Below are 5,957 nucleotides of genomic sequence, written 5' to 3' on the forward strand. Positions count from 1 at the left end.
GCCTAAAATTTTAATCGACCTCAAGCCCAATAATTATAACCAAGTTCGAGCTCCAACCTACATTAAAAACTTCACATAAAATACATGTAAAATAAACTTGATATAAAATTATGCATAAATTTATCTTAAAATTGGGGATAACCTCTACATAAAATTGGATATAACCTCTATACATAAACCCTGCATAAAATTGGGCATAATGTATGTACATAAACCCTGCATAAAATTAGGTCTATTGAACATCAGTCATGTTGATTAGTATGAACATGATCACCAAGCAATGCCTTAGCACTTTGACAAAGAGAAACATATCTTTAGTGTGTTCCCCCCGAAGACGCTAAAAAACCAATAGACTTGCCTAGTATTTACATTTTTATACAATGACATTCACTACAACAATAAAGAATGTAACAAAAATTCAACACTTAAAACTTCCTAGATACCAAATTAGAAGAAGAGAACGCATTCAACTTCCTCCCCTTATGGTTTTTTAGTATAGGAATCCAACAAGCAGAATCTCCATCAACTTCCTCCCCTTATGGTTTTTTAGTATAGGAATCCAACAAGCAGAATCTCCATCTCTAAAACGAGCAGAATCTCCATCTCTAAAACTTCACGGAGAATTTGTTCCGGCCAAATCGAAAACTATAACAGATCTCAAGATATCCTAAAAAATAAAATAAAAAATCATACTACCCACAAGAACCGTAATCCATTAGTTGTTGTCTTTCCCATAGTCTTCAAACTGCATATCAATAAAGTCTAAATCAAACAATGCTTGGTCTCCACCCAACCCGTAAATCAACATCGACTCATTCTGTTACTTGGGTTTGAGAAAATCATTACCATAATTAACGCACACTAGAGCCTGGTCCATATGGTGTAGACATCCCAGCAATTTGGCATCCGGGTTCTCCATCTGAAACGAGAGGATGGATGGTGACACCCATGGCAGCTCCCCACTACTTGGATGCAACCAATAACCTCCTATATTCTTGTTGTAGTCAATGTCCACGCTCAACCTGGGTTCATTTCCCTCACCGTTGTCCACCATTCTAAGTTGTTCATTAACATAAATTCATCAAACATCTCGTCCATTGCAAAATCCAGGTTTTGGGAGGTGATCATAGCATCCCCAGGCACCTCATTTTAATTGTACTTAAATCTTCAACTTCAGCCTTGCCACTTGTCAACACACTATCTACCCACTTGCCCCACGTCCTTTGCCTTATGCCTCTATAACTGCACTTAAAGAGTTCTGTGGTCCTCTACCCCGCATGCAACCCTTCTTCCATCATTGGAGCTGTCTAGTTGGCTGTTGTGCTCCTTCCACCTTGCAAGGGTGTTTGCAATCGAAATACTTCTATTACGTGATTTCCTCTGTCTGCTATTTGGAAGTTAAATATTTTAATGCATGTATAAACATCTGTTAATAAGGTGATCAATCTGAATCAGTCTTGATGGACATTGACTTTCCAACAACATGAAGATCACAGTTTCATTAACAAATAACCTAATATGCTACAGACATATATTTTAGTACACAGTTTATATAAGAATATTAAGTTTACGGCAATGTTTATATATTGATAAAACCACGATGATTAGTGACGATCATCATTTGACACTTCCAAAGACACTAATTTTGAGAGCTCTGAGATAATAGCATGATCGATTCCACATGAACAAGTATGAATTGCAAGAACATTAATAACAAAGATATTTTCTCAATCAAGGAAGTACAAAACAAAAAAATCAATCGAGTGTAAATTTCTTCGATGATAAAACTTCAGAGAATAGAAAGAAAATATATCATAGCACAACTAAAGCCTCAAAAGATATTCAGAGATTTGCAAACAAATAAGAATCGAAAGGCTATGCTTCAAATCCTCAAAACTTTAAATTTAAAACCAGAAATTAATTACGAACACAAGGTTGAGATTCATTAAAGTGTTTCCAGCACCTAAGATGAGCTTAAAAATGCACTTCAATCTTGTCAACGACAAAATTTTAGCTTAAAAGACAAGTAGACCTAGCCAAAACAAAAGATTATTAAAAAATACAAAAATTTAGAACAAAAAGAAATCTAAACTTAACTTCTCAAAATGAAAGAATCGTACCCTCGTATTAGGATTTGAAGCCCAATGAACCTTGCTCACGCAATTGAAATAAGAGTTGAAAGGGAAATAATTTTATTGGAAACATATAAAGGGTACTCAAAACCAATGATAGAAACCGTACAATAGAGCCATCATTTCTTCCCAGAAGATTGAGGATCCCTAATGGAAACAGGAGGACGTCGTCCCCGTGAAATGCTACCAGATGATTGAAGAGGCTATTGAAAAAATAGGGCATCCATCAAGGTCTGAGAGTTTTCTTACTCTATCGATTTGTTAGAGAAGACGAGATAAGTGGAGTCGTGGAGAGTGGAAGGTGTACAGCTTTAAGAATAACTCTTTATTCACCACGATTATAACTAAGATTACATTGAGTATTTATATATAAAAATGAAAACATAAAGTGGCTATTTTTGGCCGATGGAAGCCTGGTTTGCATGCTTCTGTAGTGTGTGCTAGAGCACGATACTCAGATTCACAACTGGAACGAGATACCGTAGGTTGATTTTTAACACTCCAAGAAATCAAATTATCTCTAAGATAAATGGAGTAATCAAAGGTGGAACAACGAGTATCAAGACAGCCAACCCAGTTAACATCAGAGTAAGCAACGAGAGCACCAAGAGTAGTGGATGGATGAAAGGTAAGGCCAAAGTGAATGGTACATTTGACATAGCAATGAATATATTTAACAGTAATAAAATGATCTTTAGTAGGAGCATGTAGGTATTGCCTAACAGAGTTGACTGCATGGGCTATGTCAGGGCGAACATGCAAGTATTGAAGGATGCCAACGAGAGACCTGTAGAGAGTGGAATCCAAAAATAAGAACCATCTTTAGACAGATGTTGTGAAATGACCATTGGCGTAAGAGCTGGTTGGCTATCTAGCAGCTGAGCTCGAGTAATAATATCTCGTGCATATTTGAGCTAACCGATAAATAATCCATCGGTAGTTGGAGAAGCTTTAAGACCAAGAAAGTAGTTGAGCGGACCCAAATCTTTAGTTGCAAACTAAGAATTAAGCTCACGAGTGAACCTAGTGATAAGAGTTGAGTTGTTGCTAGTAATAATTATGTCATCAACATAGAGGAGCAGATATATAGTGTTTGAATGCGTAAAAAAGACAAATAGAGAAGTGTCAGTACAACTGCAAGATAATCCAAGTTGAGTGACAAATGAGTCGAAGCACTGGAACCAGGCACGAGGAACTTGCTTGAGACCATAGAGAGCTTTCAGCAACTAACAAATGTGATGCGGAAAACGAGGGTCAATGTACCCAAGAGGTTGTTCCATGTAAACATTTTTAGTTAGAGTACCGTTAAGGAACACATTCTTGACATCAAGTTGGTGAAGAGGTCATTTGTTGGTCATAGCAATAGAGAGCACAACTCAGACAGTAATAGCTTTTACCACAGGGCTAAAGGTTTTAGTGTAATTAAGACCAGGGATTTGAGTGTAGCCTTTGGCAATGAGGTGTGATTTGAGATGATCAATGGATCCATTAGGAAGGTATTTGGTCTAAAACACCCATTTGAAGCCCACAATATTGGTGTTGGCAGGTTGAGGGACTAAAATCCAGGTTTGATTATTTTGCAGAGCTCAAACTTTTTCATCCATGGTAGCAAGCCAAGCAGGATTCTTAGCGGCAGATTTGAATCCTTTAGGTGCAGTAGAGACAAGGAGAGCAGAGAGAAGTCAAGAGGAGCTCATGATATCGAGGTTGACTGGATGGAGTGGTTTGAAAATACTAGCTTTACCTCGTGTTAGCATAGGATGAGAACCCAACGGTAGTGTAGAGACTGGAGCAGGAGCAAAGGAGTGATTCATGTCTCGGGAGGTTCTGGACTGAAAATCTGGTGTGATGAGGAGGGGCTTGCAAAAGAATCAGTGGTTTGCATGGACTCATCGATCGGATCAGTACATATTGAACATAGGTTTAATCTGGATTGACTAATGTGCGGAGAATGGTGTGAAGAGGAAGGAGGAGTTTTTGTTTGGATAAGGGGGGTGAGCATGAGATGATTTTATGAAAGGAAAGTTGATTTCATCAAATTGAGTATGGCGGGTGATGTAGATATGTGAGGTGATAGGATCAAGGCAGCGAGAAGAGGGACTATAACCTAAAAAAATACATGTAATACTACGAGGTGAAATTTTGTTAGACATATAATCACGTAAGCAAGGATATACACGACAACCAAAAGGATAAAAATTTTCATAATATGGAACGGAACCGTATAAAAGTTCAATTGGTGATTTATCGTCAAGAAGTGATGAGCGCAAAAGGTTGATGATGTAAGCTGCAGTGCTAAAGGCTTCAACCCAGCAGTGAGGAGAGATGAGAGTGAAAAAGAAATGCTATACCAATCTTAGTCACATGAAGGTGTTTGCATTCTGCACGTCCATTTTGGGTAGGTGTATATAGGCAAGAAATTTGATGATGGATTCTAGAGGTACGAAGATGAGTCTGGAAGAAAGTACTAGTAAATTCTCCTCCACCATCACTTTGAAATTTTTTAATATGTGACGAATATTGATTTTCCACAAGTTTTTGAAATTGGGTAAAAATATCATAAAAATCTGATTTGAATTTCAAAGGATAAAGCCAAGTGAATCGGGAAAAATCATCAATGAAGATAACATAATATGCATATCCTAAATGGGATTTGAGAGCTGAAGGGCCCCATATGTCACAATGAATAAGATCTAACACATGTGACAACCTATGTTCATGACGTGGATAAGGTATACGATGATTTTTTGCAAGTTGACATGAACTACATAAGGATGGGGAAGGCAATAAAGATGTAAGATAGAGATGTTCTTGTTGACGTAAAGAAGTAATAACAGAATGATTTACATGTCCTAGGCGAGCATGCCATAAATCATAGGAAGCATGTAAAAATTTATTTTTAAGGACAGAAAGAAGAGCAGGGTGCCACCATCGCAGCGTCCACAGTCGCCGCATCCAGCCCAGAAACGGAAAAAGGAGTTCCCTCCAAAAGCTCTCTAGAGCACCCAACCTGATGGAAAATTATTTTTCGGCCACCACCAACCTCAGCCTGATAGCGCAATTGCTCGACGAGCTCAAAGCAGTTGGAAACGAGAGAGAAGAGCTGAATCCCACCATCTCCGGTAAGAAAAGCAATGCCAGCTAAAATCAGTCGGAGATGAGCTGAACTGTCTCGGACACTTGCCGTGACGCCGACTGAAAGCCGTTAGAAATGAAAGAGACTAGCTGAATTATCTCGCTTTTGTTGCGACACCCAACTCCCGGTTCGCACAGACAAAATCGGGTTCACTCAGACAAACCGGGTTCACTTCTAACCAAACTCGGTTCAACAGGTCTTTGCTTTACAAAAAAAAATGATACCATGTAAAGCTTTAAGAAAAACTCTTTATTCACCACGATTATAACTAAGATTACATTGACTATTTATACATAAAAAATAAAAAACAGGAAGTGGCTATTTCTGGCTTGGTGATCTGTTAGATGGAAGGCTGGTCTGCAGGCTTCCGTTGCATTGCCGTTTACAGAAGGGGGAGGAGGAGTGATTGAGAGGCGAGAGTGGCAAGAGAGGCGAGAACAGCAAGAGAGGTAAGAATGACAAGAAAGGAAATTTTCCATCCCATCTCTACATCTCTAAGTTTCCTGAAGAAGACAAGTGAAGACTCTGAAGGCCCGACGTTGTTTAAGTTACCGAGCCGGTTCACGAGCTTGCAAACCGAACCAAGGCTTGGTCAAGCTCGGCTCATGTAACTAAACGAACGTAACCTAGAACTTGACTTGAATTCGGTTCAAGTTCGGGATTGATCAAGCCGAATTGAGCTGGGATCG

The sequence above is a fragment of the Aristolochia californica genome, unplaced genomic scaffold (assembly GCF_029961685.1).
Source record: "Aristolochia californica isolate CCGP_79_NKW_82.1479 unplaced genomic scaffold, dmAriCali1.0.hap1 SCAF_16, whole genome shotgun sequence".
NCBI classification, from domain to species: Eukaryota; Viridiplantae; Streptophyta; class Magnoliopsida; order Piperales; family Aristolochiaceae; genus Aristolochia; species Aristolochia californica.